Genomic DNA, 18,812 nt, shown 5'->3' with positions numbered 1-18,812 from the left:
AAATGAACGCCAAGGTGATTAAAGGAGGGCGGAAAAGTTTAGAGTCAACATTTTTCAGTATAAAAACAGATACATTATATTGACATAGATCTGTACATGAGTCCTGAAAGAGGGAAAAATGAGGAGGAAAGAGGAACAGGTTGGGAGCTATTATGCAGTGAGGGGCAGAAGCATAATAACAGGGGACTCCTCCTACACTTTCCATACCTGAGCATTATACACTGGCAGCCGCCTGTAGGAGGCTGTGAGGCGGAATCCCCATTAATACCCCCCACCACTGCCTGCAGACACCTACACTGGCAAGCTTGCCAGGACTTACAATGGCCGCTGGGGGCTTCCGGCAGCCGCAGAGCAGAGGGTAGGAAGGCTTCCGGCCACGTGATGGGCGGAACGGGCTGCGGGGAGGATGTGCAGTAGAGTCCGGAAGTAGACGGAGGCGTGAAGGAGCGGAACGGGGCTCGGTGAGTGCTGGGAGACGGGGTGATATCACGTGACGGGCCCCTCTCACCGCTGTGAGTCTATGGCTGTGTGGCCGGGATAGAGGGACATAGTGAAGGGCTGCAAGTGTGACCGCTGATAGTGAAGGGCTGCAAGTGTGACCGCTGCCTCCGCCTCACACGGAGCCCGTATCTATTCCCTTCCCTATTCAGGCACAGCGGAGGACAGCCTATAGCCCCCAGCTGCGGAGACTACCGCTGCCACAGGACCCCTCAGCTGCCTGACTGGCGGGCATGCTGGGAAGTGTAGTCTCTCAGCAAGCCAAGGGCCACAAGCTGCCCCGGAGAGTGCCTGCGGAAATGTTTCTGTGATAGTTTAGTGTTTTGGATATTTCTGTATCCGTACAAGCTGGTAGAGAGTAACAAAGGAGAGGTGAGGCTCGTGAGAAGTCCTGGAGAGGAGGTGACCAGGCAGGATTACACGAGACTCCCAGGGGAGGAGTGAAGGTTCTGAGTGAGATGATATCTAGAGATTAAAGATAACCCGAGGCATGAATATGTTTATAAAGCTTTAGCTGAGAAGAGGTAAGAGGCTTCCCACGCTCTTCTCCAGTCCCCTCGCTGCTCGCCGGGACCCTCCTTAACATCGGGGCTGTGCTCGTATTCTGGCGCTAGCACGACTGCACAGGAGCAAGTGGCCGCACTCGCACAGTCGCAGTTAGTATAGCTCATGCAGGAAGAAGTGCGCACTCTCGATGTGATTACTGATAAGCCATTGTCAATAATCTTAAAGCGGAACTGTACATAGATTAAAAACAAACTGTTTCACTTACCTGGGGCTTCTGCAAGCCTCCAGCAGCCGTCCTGTCCCGCGCCGCTCCTCCACGAGCCTCCATTCTCCCACCGCCAGCTACTTTCGGTTTCGCTGCTGGGCCACTCCGCCTGCACGGCTCTGACCACGCGTATCCTTTCTTCTCGTTCCAGTGTGCAATATAGCGCTATTGCAGACGGGAACGCATAGAAAGGATACGCTTGGCAGGGCGGCGCTGACCTCAACTTACTAGTCGCGGAGCGGCGGCGGGTGAACGGAGGCCCGTGGAGGACCGGCGCGGGACAGGATGGTTGCAGGGGGCTTGCAGAAGCCCCAGGTAAGTGAAACGGTGTTTTTTTTAATCCTCTAGCTTAGGGAGCCTTTTCTATTTGGCACTGCTATTGGCCAGAAGAAGCAGGCTGAGACCCGCAAAACGCGTTGCCTGTGCTAATAAAAATCTTTTGTATTACAGAGATTTCGTCATTGAGGTAAGCTACCTCATATTACCCATTGTTTTTTTAAGCTGATTTTAGATGCTTTTATTATCAGGGCGTCTCTTTCCCTCGTTGTGCTAAATCCCTACAGACCTCTGCTGCCCCTGTCATCCTCCTCCCTCTCCTCTGATGCTGCCCCTCTCTGCCAATCCGTACTGAACTCTGCTGCCTCTCTCATCCACCTCTCCTCCCGCTCCTCTGATGCTCCTCTCGGCCAATCCCTACTGAACTCTGCTGCCTCTCTCATCCACCTCCCCTCTGATGCAACCCTACTCTAACAATCCCTACTGACCTTTGCTGCCCATCTCATCCACCTCTCCTCCCGCTCCTCTGATGCTGCCCCTCTCTGCCAATCCCTACTGACCTCTGCTGTCCATCTCATCCACCTCTCCTCCTGCTCCTCTAATGCTGTGCCTCTCTACCATTCCCTACTGACCACTGCTGCCCACCTCATCCACTTCTCCTCCCGCTCCTCTGATGCTGCCCCTCTCTGCCAATCCCTACTGACCTCTGCTGTCCATCTCATCCTCCTCTCCTCCCACTCCTCTGATGCTGCCCCTCTCTGCCAATCCCTACTGACCTCTACTGCCCGCCTCATCCACTTTTCCTCCCGCTCCTCTGATGCTGCCCCTCTCTGCCAATCCCTACTGACCTCTGCTGTCCATCTCATCCACCTCTCCTCCTGCTGCTCTAATGCTGTGCCTCTCTACCATTCTCTACTGACCACTGCTGCCCGCCTCATCCACTTCTCCTCCCGCTCATCTGATGCTGCCCCTCTCTGCCAATCCCTACTGACCACTGCTGCCCGCCTCATCCACCTCTCCTCCCGCTCCTCTGATGCTACCCCTCTCTGCCAATCCCTACTGACCTCTGCTGTCCATCTCATACACCTCTCCTGCTCCTCTGCTGTCTCTCTCTGCCGATCCCTACTGACCTCTGCTGCCTTTCTCATCCACTTTTCCACCTCTGATGCTGCTCCTCTCTGTCAATCCCTACTGACCTCTGCTGCCCGTCTCATCCACCTCTCCTCCTGCTCCTCTGATGCTGCCCCTCTCTGCCAATCCCTACTGACCTCTGCTGCCCATCCCTTCCACCTCTTCTCCCACTCCTCTGATTGCTGCCATTCTCTGCCAATCTCTCCATTGACTTGCCCAGAGGGTGTAGTTAAAACTCCTTTCCCTGCCTTGCCAAGCTCTCTATTTGTCTCCTCCATGTTTCCACACTAATTTCCAGGTACCATCCCACCTACAACCTGCCTTCCAGTCTTTTTGTTTACATCTCCTCACTATAACACCCCGGACTTCTCAGTGTAGTTTCCTATTAGTTTTCGGTCACCCTGAGCTGCTTAGGTATGCTGTTCTCCAGGACTTCTCACGAGGTTAGCACTTCCTTTAGAACGCTTTTCAACATCTTTTCCATCGTGCTCTGGGCCTGGAAGCCTCGATCTGCACCCTTAAAACGCATCTCATCAATTAAAGTGGACCTCAACTCTTGCGTCCTGTATGTATTTAGAGAGTTTATCCTGTCTAATCCCCCCTCTCATCTCTCACTAATCACAACTGTAATTTGATCCCTCCGCTGGCTGCCAGGGCAGACCAGCTAATTTGTAAACACAACATGTTAACCCTATATCTGCTTCCAAGCAAGAAGTAGACACACAGCAGATTTATTGAAGGATTTGTATCAGCTGTAACAAGGAAATGTTTTTCTGTAAAGGTTATTATGCTGTTGCGTATATTTTAGAGCAGGGAGGAAGTTCTGAGTTCAGGCCCGCTTTAAGCATAAGACTTGCCACCTCGCCGTCAGGCCCCTTGGTGGCCGCCTGGCCCGCCGGCCCCTTGGTGGCCGCCTCGCCCGCTGGCCCCTTGGTGGCCGCCTCGCCCGCTGGCCCCTTGGTGGCCGCCGTGTCATGCCTATGATTACTAACAATCTTGTGCCCATACCGTAGAGATAAACCGCTGTTATCCTACCGGTCTGTGATTGGGATATGAGAGGAACCTGAAAGAGACTCTATATGGCCCATGTGCTGTATGTTGTAGTGTTTTTGTAGCGGGTCTTTGCTTCACTATTAGGCTGTAGAGATGGTGAATGGGATGCTAATCTGTCCCACTTGGATAGGGATGTCTGAGTATTACTTAATCTCCCAGGATATAACATACAGTGCTGCCTTAATTATTCATACCCCGGGCAAATTTTGACTTGTTTTTTTTTATTCAACCAGCAAGTAATTGTTTGATGGGAAATGACCGGTGTCTCCCGAAAGATAACGACGATGTACAAGAGGCATTATTGTGGGGAAAAACATTTCTCAGCTTTTATTTACATTTCAGCAAAAAGGTGTCCAGTCCAAATGTATTCATACCCTTCACAAACTGTCACAGTCTGTGGGAAAATCCAAAGTTCTATACCATTCCAAATAGTCCAAGCTGTTCTAAAGGATCCTAATTACCCTGATTAATTGGGAACAGCTGTTTTAATCAACTCAACAGGTGAAAAACAGCATCTCTCTGTAGTTGGTTTGTGGACAGTCATGGCTAAGACAAAGGAGCTCAGTGAGGACCTGCAGCTGCGCATTGTGGCTGCTCACAAGTCAGGAAAGGGCTACAAGGCCATTTACAAATGTTTTCACGTTCCAGTGGCTACAATGAAAAGTATTATTAAACAATACAAGATGTTCCGCACTGTGGAACATCTCAGAGGTTGTGGTCGGAAGCCAAAAGTGGCACCTGTGCTGGCTAGGAGGATAGTGAGAAAGGTGATAAAGAATCCAAGGGTCACCACCAAGGCCATCCTGGTCTCTGCTGGTGGCAATGTCTCAGGCAGGCAATCAGAAACTGCACACTGCTGGGTTCCACGGATGCAGACCAAGGAGGACGCCACTTCTCCAGATAAGACGCACAAAAGCTCACTAGGCATTTGCAAATACTCATCTGGACAAAGAAGACGACTTCTGGCCTTCTGTGTTATGTCAGATGAAACAAAAATTGAATTGTTTGGTCACAATGATGTTTCCCTCATTTGGCGCAAAAAAGGAGAAGCTTTCAACCCAAAGAACACCATCCCCACTGCAAAACACGGTGGTGAGAACCTAATGCTTTGGGGGTGTGCTTCAATGGATCAGGAAATGTAATCACAGTAAACAGCACCATGAAAAAAGAGCAATACATGAGGATTCTCAACAATAACATCATCAGGCAGTGTGCAAAGAAACTTGGCCTTGGGCACCAGTGGATATTTCAGCATGACAATGACCCAAAACACACAGCAAACGTGGTGAAGAAATGGTTAACAGACAACAACAATAACGTTTTGGATAGGCCCCCGCCAGAGTCCTGACGTGAATCCAATTGAGAATCTGTGGAGGGAGCTAAAGATCAGGGTGATGGCAAGAAGACCCTCCAACATGAAAGATTTGGAGCTCATTGCTAAAGATGAATGGGCAAAATACCTGTGGAGACATGCAAAAAGCTGGTCTGCAATTATAGGAAGTGTTTGATTGCTGTACTAGCCAATAAAGGCTTTCCTATTGATTATTGAGAAGGGTATGAATTATTTTGGACTGGACACTTTTCGCTCAAATGTAAAAGGCTAAGAAATGTTTTTTTCCATAATAATGCCTCTTGTACATCCTCTTATTATCTTTTGGGAGACACCTACTGTATGTCATTTCCCATCAAAAAATGACTTGCTGGTTGAATAAAAGTAACTTTTTCATGCCAGGGGTATGAATAATTTTGGGAAGCACTGTACACGTGACGGTGACAGACTGGTACTCCTCTCCACAAATACCTCAGCAGTGCCCTCATAGTACACCCTGTACATGGTGTAAAGGTTCATACACACGTCCAACATAATGCACAACCAACCGCATGACAAGTTCTGTGCACAACGAATATGTACACAGACGCAAACCAAATAAACAACCAACTCAAATACTGCGCAAGCAAGCGGGACGACAAACTGCACGACAAGTCCACGTTCAAAAACAACAAAGATGTTCAAACGACTTGTAGTACACATGGCCAACCTGCATGATAGTTGTGCAGGTTGATCCGCCAAATGGATCTGGTAAACCACCTGTCATCAGTTGGTTGCCGTGTTGTTTGCCAGCTGTACACACGCCCAACTGTCTTCCAACAAACCAAGTTTAGATGATAGTTGGGCAGATTGCTTGGACGTGTGTATGGGGTCCTTTTCCACTAGAGCGTTTGCGATTGCTGAATCGCAAACTGCTGGGGATTTTAGAATCGCTACGGTTTGCTAAATAGGAATTTCCACTACCGCGATTCGTTTTTTACTAAATCGTGCCCCAGAACGATTTTTGCCACGATTTTGCTGTGCAGTAAATAGCATAGCAAAATCACGATCGCAAACGTCGGACAATCGCCAGGAAGTTTTTAACTTTTGCTGAATCACAATCGCTAGCGTTTAGCGCGAATGCTAGCGATTGCTAGTGTTAAAGGGCCCTAAGAGCCTTAGAGCAAACCTGATCTGAAAATGAAAAATTAAAATAAACATACACAGTCATACTTACCTTCCGTGTTGTCTACTCCTCAATCCCATTTTTCTCTACCTCGTCCTGTTTGTCCACTGTGATCAATGGAATTCTCTGTCCTCCATTTTAAAGGTGGCCATTGTCCCATTACAGCTTTCGGGTCAACACACTTTTAAACTGTAATATCGCTCACCTGAGCCATAGGGAAACATGGATATTACCTTGCACATCAGTTGTCCTTTCAGTTATAACTGACCTGTTTCAGTTGTGACAAAGGCCTTAATTCACTAAACTTATCTCCTGTCTTTAATAACTCTTCTAGAGTTGTTACCATGGTGATAAGGCATGTAGTATTCAGGAAACATTTTACCTCAGGCAAGCCTAAAGTTAACTCTTCTGTCTTTAAATTAACTCTCCAATCCTTAAAATAACTCCAGAGTTAAAGACAGGCTGTTAATTAACTGCATGTGAAATTAACTACAGAGGAGGTAAATTAACTACAGAGGAGGTAACTTAAGGAATGAAGAGGTAAGATAACTCTCTCACGTGTGGAGGTAAGTTTTCTCTTGCCTTATTATCTCTAGCATGATCTTAGTGAATTGAGGCCAAAATCTTGCCAGAACTGGAAGGATTCATTGTTAGAAGAAAATGCTGAGCTTCTGAGAGGAACTGATGGCGAGGTAAGTATGTAATATTGATTTGCAGGTGCATCATGTGTTTTTTTTTTTAAAATAATTTTACATAGTTCATGTTCCCTTTTAAGACTGTTGATAAATTGCTGAGTGTGTGGCCTGGGTTAAACCTTTTTTTATTCTAATGACCATCTGTATCCCTCCAGCATCTGTATTGTCAGTGACCTGCCCTCACCCTCCCCCCAAACACACATACCTGCACATGCGCACACACTTCCCCAGCCATATCTTCCTTCCTGTAAATAGTTTCCACATGTGATAACGCTCGCTTGTTGGTGGTTTTAGGAAGAGGAAATTATTTCAATGGAAAAAATGTAAATGGAAGGAAAATCTATCACTAATAGTGAAACACAGCATTTTCTGTGTTGTAACCCGTAACAGCCAATCAGTAACCACCTCTCTTTGCCACGACTGCTAAGAATGCGGACAACCGGGATTGAATTGGCTCTCGACTGGTTTAATTGAAAGTATTTAGCTTTTTGTTAATGATGGTATGTCTAATACTTTCTATAAAGGGAACCTAAACTGAGAAGGATGTGGATTTTTCCTTATAAAATAATACCAGTTGCCTGACTCTCCTGCTGATCCTGTGTCGCTAATACTTTTAGCCACAGCCCCTGAACAAGCATGCAGCAGATCAGGTGCTCTGACTGAAGTCAGACTGGATTAGCTGCATGCTTGTTTCAGGTCTGTGATTCAGACACTACTGCAGCCAAAGAGATCAGCAGGACTGACAAGCAACTGGTATTGTTTAACCACCTTAGCGGTATGGACGAGCTCAGCTCGTCCAGTACCGCCAGAGGGTGCCGCTCAGGCCCTGCTGGGCCGATTTTGTTCAAATAAAGAGCAGCACACGCAGCCGGCACTTTGCCAGCCGCGTGTGCTGCCTGATCGCCGCCGCTCTGCGGCGATCCGCCGCGTGCAGCGGCGAAAGATGGTCACCCCAGCCGCCTGAGCCCTGCGCAGCCGGAACAAATAGTTCCGGCCAGCGCTAAGGGCTGGATCGGAGGCGGCTGACGTCAGGACGTCCATGACGTCACTCCGCTCGTCGCCATGGCGACAGGAGAAGCCAAACACGGAAGGCTGCTCATTGCGGCCTTCCGTGTTACTTCTGGCTGCCGGAGGCGATCGGAAGAACGCCTCCGGAGCGCCCTCTAGTGGGCTTTCATGCAGCCAACTTTCAGTTGGCTGCATGAAATAGTTTTTTTTTTTATTTAAAAAAACCCCTCCCGCAGCCGCCCTGGCGATCTTAATAGAACGCCAGGGTGGTTAAAAGGAAACATCCATATCCCTCTCAGTTTAGGTTCCCTTTAAAGTGGACCTGAACGCCTACCTTCCTCTCTGCTCTATAAGATAAGCAACAGCATAATAATCCTTAAAGAAAAACTTTTCTTGGTTACAGCTGAAACACATCTTGCAATAAATCTGCAGTGTGTCTACTTCCTGCTTTCATGAAACCTGACATAGGGCTACTATCCTGTGATTACAAATTAGCTGGTCTGCCGAGGCAGCCAGCTGACACTGCCGAGAGATCAGATTACAGTTGTGATTAGTGAGAAATGGTGGGGATTAGATAGGCTTAAAGGGGTCTTAAGGCTGCAAAAAAAAAGTTTTATTCACCTGGGGCTTCTACCAGCCCCCTGCAGCCGTCCGGTGCCCTCGCAGTCAGTTGCGGAGTCTCCTGTCCCCCGCCGCCAGCTACTTTCTCTAGTTTTCAGCCGACAGGCTTACTGCGCCTGCGCAGGCCTGGCAACGTGTCACTTGCTTCGCTTTCCTGTCCGCAATACCGCCCTGCGCAGGATGCTATTGCAGGCGTGAAATACTGAAGACTACGTGTGGCCAGGCCTGTCGGCGAAACAAAATTAGCTGGCCCCGGGGGGATAGGAGGAGCCACGAGTGACTGGAAGGGCATCGGACGGCTGCAGGGGCTGGCAGAAGCCCCAGGGGAGTAAGATTTTTTTTTTTTTTATTGCAGGCTTAAGTGTCCCTTTAACTCTCTAAATGCCTACAGGGTGCATTTCTCTATGTTGGAGCGGTGGAGTCGGTACAAAAATCATCCAACTCCGACTCCTCAGTTTATGAAACCTCCAACTCCAGTTACCCAAAATTGCTCCGACTCCAAAGCCCTGTTTTCTTTCTGTCCTGTGCAAGAGTTCAGATCCACTTTAAAGGGAACTTGAGGTGAGAGGTATGTGGAGGCTGCCATATTTATTTCCTTTTAAACAATACCAGTTACCTGGCTGCCCTGCTGATGCTCTGCCACAAAGGCCTGATACACACCATGCAATTTTCCCATCAGATTGACAGGAAAATTCCCGTCTTTTGATCATTTCCAGCATCTGCTTCTGATCGAGAGAGGGGTTGATTTTTGTACTGATCTCTCAACTGTTCCCTTTCTCAATCGGAAACAGATCAGACATGCTTGCAATGATTGAATGATGGAAAATTTCCCGTCGTTTTGCGAAATTGCTTGGTGTGTGCCAGACATAACACTTTTAGCCATAAACCCTGGACAAGCATGCAGATCAGATGTTTCTGACAATTACCTAAATGTTAGTTCCAGGTGTGTGATTCAGACACTACTGATCCATGAGAGACTAGCAGGATGCCAGGCAATGGGTGTTGTTTAAAAGGAAATAAATATGGCAGCCTCCATATCCCTCTCATTTCAGGCATACTTTAAAGGAAACCTGAAGGGAGACGCACGTGGTGGTTGCCATATTTATTTCCTGTTAAACAATACCAGTTGCCTGGCAGTCCTGCTGATCTCTGGCTGCAGTAGTGTCTGAATCACATGCGTGAGACAAGCATGCAGCCAATCCAGTCACAAACATTTGGTCTGCATGCTTGTTCAGGGGCTATGGCTAAATGTATTAGATTGAGGGTACGTTTCCACTTGAGCGGCACGATTTGCTCGCGGAAACCGCGTCAACAAATCCGCATGCGGTTGCGGATTCGTTGACGTTTCCATGCGGATTTTCACGCGGAATCGCCCGCGGTTTTAACGACGCGATTTTAACCATGCCGGCAAGCATTGACATGGGTTTTTAGACGAAATCGCACGCGGAAACGCCGGGAAAACCGCAAGATTAAAGGGCTTGCGGTTTTCCTATCTAGTTACATTACCGACGATTCGCGTGCGGGTGTGCGGCGTGCGAATTCTGACGGCTCTGCTGTGCAGATTTTTTCTGCAGAGCGAGCCGCACAGAATTCCTGACAAGTGTAAACGGCGCCATCCACTTGCATTGGTTGAGCGAATCTGCATGCAGGAAACGCATGCAGATTCGCTCGAGTGGAAACGAGCCCTCAGAGGATCAGCAGCACAGCCAGGCAATGTGCATTGTTTAAAAGGAAATAAATGTCAGCCTCCATATCTTCCTCACTTCAGGTTTCCTTTAACTACCTAAAGACCATGGAACGCTGATGGGCATGAATGTGGTGACAGCCGCAGGACCGCCTAACGCTTTGGCATCAAGCCCTGGGGCGGGGATTTGCAGGAGATTGCGCATGCATCTCATTGGATGACGGAGCGGAGTCTCCCATCGGCGGTCACCGCTAGGAGACTGTTAGACGGCGAAACCGCGGTGTGTTTACAATGTACAGCGCTGCGATCTATGGCAGCGCTGTACTGGGGACAGCCGTGTGATATGCCTGGGAGGCAGGAGAGCGATCGGTTCTCATAGGCTGATTTCTATGAGAGCCGATCACTTTGATTCGCTAGCGGGGGGAGGGAGGGTTACAAAAATAGAAAAAAATATAGCCATATTTATTCAAAAATTAAAACAAATATTTGTAAAAAAAAAAACAAATATCAGGGCTGTGGAGTCGGTACAAAAATCTTCCAACTCCGACTCCTCAGTTTCTGAAACTCCGACTCCGGGTGCCCAAAATTGCCTCGACTCCAACTCAGACTCCACAGCCCTGCCAAATACTTCAGGAGTAATCAGAGCCCACCAACAGAGAGCGCTGTTGGTGGGCAACCAACAGAGAGGTCTGTTGGTGGGCAGAAAAGGGGGGGGGTCACTTGTGTGCTGAGTTGTACGGCCCTGCAGCGATTCCTTAAAGCTGCAGTGGCCTAATTAGGGAAAAATAGCCTGGTCACTAGGGGGGGTGTAAGCTCACGGTCCTCAAGTGGTTAAAGTGAAGGTGCAGTGTGTAGGGTAGCATATTCAAATACTTACTGCGACTCCGTTCAATCCTGTTTTCTCCGCGACTCCAAACCCTGCTTGAAGGAAGAAGTGCTCCATAGTGAGGCTTGCAACGCGTCCAATAAACTCTGGGTGGAGAGCGGCGTTCTGGGTAATTAACCCCGCCGCATCTAGCTGCTCAGCTGGGGCAATTAGAGCTAATTTGAATCACGAGTAACCACCGTGGTTACTCGTAATTATACCGTGGTGAGCAGCCCTAGCGGTAAGTATTTGAATATGCCTCCCTACCCTCTTCACCTTTTTACCAGAGCCTTTCAGCTCTGCTATCCTTTAAAATTAAAGGACAACTGACATGAGAGGGATATGGAGGCTGTCCTAATTATTTCCTTTTTAGTATTACCAGTTGCCTGCCTGTCCTGCTGATCCTCTGCCTCTAATACTTTTAGACTTAGCCCCCGAACCTGCATGTAGCATGTCAGGTGTTTCTGACAGTATTGTCAGATCTGACAAGATTAGCTGCATGCTTGTTTCTGGTGTGATTTCAGACACTACTGCAACCAAATAGACCAACAGGGCTGCCAGGCAACTGGTATTGTTTAACCAGTTCACCCCCAAGGGTTTTAACCCTAACAGACCAGAGCAATTTTTACCAGTCAGTGCTCATCCCTTTTATTCCGTAATCACTTTATTACAACTTATCACAAGAAAATGATCTATACCTCGTTTTTAGGCTTTCTGTGGGTAGTACATTTTGGTAAGAATTTTTTTATTCTAAATGCCTTTTAATGGGAAAAATAAAAAAATAATGGGAAAAAAAATCATTATTACTCAGTTTCAGCCATTATAGTTTTAAAATTAAACGTTCTCCAGTGGATAAACCCAACTCATTTTATTTGCTCAGTTGTCCCGATTATTAAACCGTTCAAATGATGTCCCTATCACAATGTATGGCGACAATATTTTATTTTGAAATATAGGTGTTATTTTTCTGGTTTTGTTTTGTTTTGTTTTTTTTGTTCTGGCCACAATTACAAGCCCCTATGTAGTAAAGTAAAATTAATTTCCCCTCATAAAATATAGATTAAAAAAAGCTGAGTCCCTAAGGCAACTATATATTTATTTTAAGCAGATTATTTTTTTTTTACAAGTTTTATTTTTTTTTTTGGGAGTTGGAAGCGTAATTTATTAAATTTAACATTAAAATTAACATTTTGTATGTACATATTATGTATGTGCCTGTATGTGTAACTTTTTGGCCACAAGATGGCGCTAGTGAACACCCCCGTTATGGGAAGTGATGACTTTTTTTTTTTCTTTTTCTTTTTTTTGCATTTTGTTGAACTGTGACCGTTTCCTGTTTTTGTGAATGGACGTGGCCTCTAATTGCGGTCACGTCCATTGACTCCAGGCATTGCAGTTGGGTAGAGGACCTCGGTCCTCTTCCCCAATCACTTAAAGGGACACTTACGTCAAACAAAAAAAATGAGTTTTACTCACCTGGGGCTTCCAATAGCCCCCTGCAGCTGTCCGGTGCCCTCGCCGTCTCCCTCCGATCCTCCTGGCCCCGCCGGCAGCCACTTCCTGTTTCGGTGACAGGAGCGGACAGGCTGGGGACGCGAGTGATTCTTCACGTTCCCAGATACATTAGCACCCTCTATGCTGCTATATGGTATATGATATATGCTATAGCAGCATAGATGGCACTATTGTGGCCAGGAACGCGAAGAATCACTCGCGTCCCCAGCCTGTCAGCTCCTGTCACCGAAACAGGAAGTGGCTGCCGGCGGGGCCAGGGGGATCGGAGGGAGACGGCGAGGGCACCGGACAGCTGCAGGGGGCTATTGGAAGCCCCAGGTGAGTAAAACTCATTTTTTTTGTTTGACTTAAGCGTCCCTTTAACACGGGATCCGGAAACGGCGGCGGGAACGTGCGATGTATCAAAACATCGTGTTGCTGTTAACGGGCTAAAGCATGACGTTTTAATATGTGCGATTGTCATTAAATGGTTAAAAGGAAATAAATATGGCAGGGTCCATATTCTTCTCACTTCAGTTGTCCTTTAACCCTCCTGGCGGTCTAATAAGTTCTGCCAGGAGGCAGCGCAGCAGTTTTTTTTTTTTTTTTTTTTTTTTAAATCATGTAGCGAGCCCAGGGCTCGTTACATGATAGCCGCTGCTCAGCGGCATCCCCCCCGCCCGCGTCGATCAGGAAATCCCGTTCAAAGAATGGGATTTTCTGGAGGGCTTCCCCCAGGAAATGGCGACGGGGCGGGATGACGTCAGCGACATCCACCCCTCAGCTCTGCCTGGCACTGATTGGCCAGGCAACGTACGGGGTCTGGGGGGGGGGGGGGCGCGACGGAGAGCGGCGATCGAGCGCGGGGCGGCGGCGATCGGTTTGCTGAAGCAGCAAAAAAAAAAAATTAAGCAAATCGGCCTGAGAAAACCTCCTGCGCGGGGTTACCGCCAGGGAGGTTAAAGAGAAAAAAAGAGGAAGCGAGGGTACATCTGCCCAAGGAGAGCCTAAACCAGAAATAACAAAGACGCTAAAGACTTTTTTTTTTCACTGTTAAAAACTAAAATCGTAAAAAAATACATTTCCTGGAATTTGGGCTTTGAACTGACAAGATGAAAGAAGCCATTGTCAGACCTTCAGTCCGGTCACATGTGGTTTATGATATTTACATCAGATGGGTGCATGAATGTATGCATGTCTGCACAGCTGGGTGTAGGTAAATGATTTATCTCTCAGCGGGACGTTGTACCCTATATACGCTATAAATGTGGATATAAACCTATAGAAGCCTGCCCTCTCTTCCGGTAGCCTCATGTAGCAGGAATGCTGGGAATTCATTTCCCAGAGTTCCGAGAGGAAAGGAAATTCCCAGCAGCCAGTGTGCTTATCCACATGTGCAACCCGTGTCCCCTGCAGACTGATCGCTTCTGTCCAGGGCTGCTGTAAGTATTCAGTGTGTGTGTGTGTGTATTGTTATGTACTTATATAGCACTGACACCATCTGCAGCACATTACAGAGTACATAGTCATGTCACTGACTGTCCTCAGAGGAGCTCACACTCTAATCCTACCATAGTCATAGTCCAATGTCCTACCATATTATTATGTATTTATCAGGGCTGTGGAGTCGGAGTCGTGGAGTCGGGCAATTTTGGGTGCCTGGAGTCGGAGTCGGGAAAAAATGCACCGACTCCGACTCCGACTCCTAATGAATTTGTAACTGTAATTAAAATAGAAAATATGATAAAATGTTTTATTTCTCAGATAATAGTCATTAAAAATAATGTATATATACAGTAATAGCTATGCTTAGTCCACAAAAATGAAATAAACCAATCAAAATTAGTTACTCGTGCTGCTTCAATAAAGCAGTCCCCGTATTTTTAAGGTCAGATATACATATCTGATTGTGACTGTATATATGATGTGTACACAGGAATCTCTTATATATACTAAATAACATCTATGCTGTAAGAATAAAGCCTGATGTGTAGCTGTGTCACTAATAGAGATGGTCAACGAGATGGAAATAATTCTGCATTGATGCTGATTTATGCAAATGTATGCACTCCCTTTGCTGATGAAATCAAATAATTTGATGTGTTATTAAAATTTGGTTTGGTGACTACAAATTAAAGGGTAACTGAGACGGATGAAAAGTAAAGTTTTATACATACCTGGGGCTTCCTCCAGCCCCCTTCAGGCTAATCAGTGCCTCGCTGTCCTCCACCACCCGGATCTTCTGCTATGAGTCCTGGTAATTCAGCCAGTCAGCGCTGTCCGGCCGCATGCCGCTCCCACAGCCAGGAGCATTATGCACCTGCGCAATAGTGCTGCACAGGTGTAGTATGCTCCTAGCGGCGGAGTGTGTGCATGCGCACTACGCCTGACTGGCTCAAGTACCTGGACTCATAGCAGAAGATCCAGGTGGTGGAGGAGGACAACGAGGGACTGATTATCCTGAAGGCAGCTGGAGGAAGCCCCAGGTATGTATAAAACTTTCATTTCATCTGTCTCAGGTTTACTTTGTTACACAGTAGTACTATACTCTACATATGCACTCCCCACAGAGCTGCAGGGAATCCACTGAGAATGCTGTGCACATTGAACACAGAGGCGTTGTCGGTTTACAATCTCCTCATTCCCCTGCAGAGTACCTGCACATCATTCTTACATGTACCCACACTTACATTGCCTAGGGCCTGATAGATGTTCTTTGTTCCGGTTTGTACCTTTTACAAGTACTCTTACCAAGGACTAGTTTTAGTCTAAAGGGAATAAATATAGTAGTCTACATATCCTTCTCACTTCAGTTGTCTTGTAAAATTCCTAAGCGTTGGCAGTTAAGAGACGAATTTCATGTTACATACTTTTAATCAACAAAATTGTAATATGCAAATTAGAGGAGTCGGAGTCGTGGTCGGTGGAATCCTAAACTGAGGAGTCGGAGTCGGTGGATTTTTGGACCGACTCCACAGCCCTGGTATTTGTATAGCAGTGACATCTCCTGCAGCACATTACAGAGTACATAGTCATGTACATAGTCTGTCCTCAGAGGAGCTCACACTCTAATCCTAACATAGTCATAGTCTAATGTCCTACCATATTATTATTATGTATTTATATGGCACTGACTTCTTCTGCAGCACTTTACAGAGTATGTAGTTATGTCACTGACTGTCCTCAGAGGAGCTCACACTCTAACCCTACCATAGTCATAGTCTAATGTCCTACCATATTATTATTATGTATTTATATAGCACTGACATCTACTGCAGCACATTACAGAGTACATATCCATGTCAATGACTGTCCTCAGAGGAGCTCACACTCTAATCCCTACCATAGTCATAGTCTAATGTGCTACCATATTATTATTATGTATTTATATAGCACTGACATCTCCTGCAGTACTTTACAGAGTACATAGTCATGTCACTGACTGTCCTCAGAGGATCTCACACTCTAATCCTACCATAGTCATAGTCTAATGTCCTACCATATTATTATGTATATATATAGCACTGACATCTTCTGCAGCACATTACAGAGTACATAGTCATGTCACTGACTGCCCTCAGAGGCACTCACACTCTAATCCTACCATAGTCATAGTCTAATGTCCTACCATATTATTATTATTATTATTATTATGTATTTATATAGCAGTGACATCTCCTGCAGCACATTACAGAGTACATAGTCATGTCACTGACTGTCCTCAGAGGAGCTCACACTCTAATCCTACCATAGTCATAGTCTAATGTCCTACCATATTATTATTATGTATTTATATAGCACTGACATCTTCTGCAGCACATTACAGACTACATAGTCATGTCACTGACTGTCCTCAGGAGCCAGAGGCGGGACAAGGTCCTCCAGCACCCAAGGCTGAGACACCAAAGTGCGCCCCCCCCTCCCTCCCACCTCAGCTGCCACACACTCATTGCTATTACACTAAGAGGTGCCACAGGGTCCAGAACCTCCCCAACATCTTAATATCTAGTTATCTGGCTTGCAGTCACTGCTATGTATCCCCTTTTCTTATTTCTTTCTGCTTTAAACACAATTAGGAATGACAGCTGAATGAATTGTGCGCCCCCTCCTACACTGCGCCCTGAGGCTGGAGCCTCTCCAGCCTATGCCTCGGCCCGGCCCTGTCAGGAGCTCACACTCTAATCCTACCATAGTCATAGTCCAATGTCCTACCATATTATTATGTATTTATATAGCACTGACATCTTCTGCAGCACATTACAGACTACATAGTCATGTCACTGACTGTCCTCAGAGGAGCTCACAATCTAATACAACCATGACCACATACACATGCTCTTTCCTTTCCTCATATACAAATAAACACACACATACCAAACATACATCCAAACACACACACACACCAAATACAAACAAACACACACTCACTCACTCACACACTCACTTACTTACTGAATGTTCCATTGTGCTCAATTAGGCATTATACAGAGAGTTTTTAAATTCTGTACAGATTTCACTTCTAAAAGAAAAATTTTGTTTCCATAAGTAACTGTTCATTTTCAATACTTGGCTGCATCGATACGCTTTTGGTATGTGTGTTTTTTTGCATATGTTTGTGTGTGTGTGTGTGTGTGTGTGTGTGTGTTTTGTATTTGGTGTGTGTGTTTATTTGTATATGAGGAAAGGAAAGAGCATGTGTATGTGTGTGTTTGCATGTTTGATGCGAGTGTGTGCATTTGTGTGTGTGTTTGCGTGTTTGGGTTATGTGTTTATTTGTGTGTTTGGATGTGTATGTGTATACATATATCCACGGTTGTATACTACAGACACACGTTGGTGTATTGTAATGATTTCAGACACACGCACACACGTACGCACACACCCTTATATTCTCACGTATAAGACTACTTTTTAACCCTTGAAAATCTTCTGGAAAGTCAGGGGTCGTCTTATGCGCCGGGTGTCACTGCTGCCGGGTGATCCGCCCTATCCTGTTACGGCCTCTCAGATCTCGCTGCTGAGGACTGTAGTGAAGCGGCGCAGGCGCACATGTGTGAGATCCTATCCTGTTACCGCCTCCCAGATCTCGCTGCTGAGGACTGTAGTGAAGCGGCGAAGGCGCACATGTGTGAGATCCTATCCTGTTACCGACTCTCAGATCTCGCTGCTGAGGACTGTAGTGAAGCGGTGCAGGCGCACATGTGTGAGATCCTATCCTGTTACCGTCTCTCAGATCTCGCTGCTGAGGACTGTAGTGAAGCGGTGCAGGCGCACATGTGTGAGATCCTATCCTGTTACTGCCTCTCAGATCTCGCTGCTGAGGACTGTAGTGAAGCGACGCAGGCACACGTGTGAGATCCTATCCTGTTACCGACTCTCAGATCTCGCTGCTGAGCACTGTAGTGAAGCGGCGCAGGTGCACATGTGCGAGATCCTATCCTGTTACCGCCTCTCAGATCTCGCTGCTGAGGACTGTAGTGAAGCGGCGCAGGCGCACATGTGTGAGATCCTATCCTGTTACCGCCTCTCAGATCTCGCTGCTGAGGACTGTAGTGAAGCGGCGCAGGCGCACATGTACAAGATCTGAGAGGCGGAGAAGGAGGTACATAGGATACAAGGGCGGGGCCAGAGGTGTGAAAGAGGCGTGTTTTATGGGCACAGCACGATCTATTCTTTCATACCGCTCTGATAAACAGGGAGACAAGGAGAGCTGACCAATCCAACCAGTCAATCACCTATACTGTATACTGTTATATACTGTGGACCACATACAGTACAGCACCAGTATCTGTTCATACATAGCACCAGTTTATGATGGTTTTTTTTTTAATTCTTATTTGATGTGCGTTGGAAGAGGGGAAGTCTTATACGGCGAGTATATCCCAAACACTATATTTTAACTGGAAAAGTTGGGGGGACGTATTATATGCCCAGTTGTCTTATACGCCGGAATATACGGTACACACACTGTACACACACACACTGTACACACACACACTGTACACACACACACACACACTGTACACACACACACACACTGTACACACACACACACTGTACACACACACACACACACTGTACACACACACACACACTGTACACACACACACACACACACACACTGTACACACACACACACACACACACACACACTGTACACACACACACACACACACACACTGTACACACACACACACACACACACACACACACACACACA

At 46.8% G+C, this 18,812-nt stretch overlaps 1 protein-coding gene across 4 annotated transcripts in view; it reads left to right on the top strand.

Moving 5' to 3' along the window:
* Positions 1 to 375: 375 nt before the first annotated feature.
* TRAF6 (TNF receptor associated factor 6) overlaps positions 376 to 18,812 on the top strand; it is a 60,205-nt gene continuing 41,768 nt past the window's right edge. The window contains exon 1 of one of the 4 annotated variants that reach the window (XM_068261359.1): positions 376 to 461. The gene's annotated coding sequence lies outside the window, so the exon portion shown is untranslated. Of the gene's footprint in view, positions 462 to 494; positions 513 to 14,014; positions 14,035 to 18,812 lie in introns of those variants that run through there. The other 3 variants (XM_068261360.1, XM_068261361.1, XM_068261362.1) reach the window with 3 other exon arrangements.

Source organism: Hyperolius riggenbachi, chromosome 11, assembly GCF_040937935.1.
Source record: "Hyperolius riggenbachi isolate aHypRig1 chromosome 11, aHypRig1.pri, whole genome shotgun sequence".
Classification (NCBI taxonomy): domain Eukaryota; kingdom Metazoa; phylum Chordata; class Amphibia; order Anura; family Hyperoliidae; genus Hyperolius; species Hyperolius riggenbachi.
Note: the sequence above shows the minus strand (reverse complement) of the source record. Positions and strands in the feature narration are given on the sequence as shown.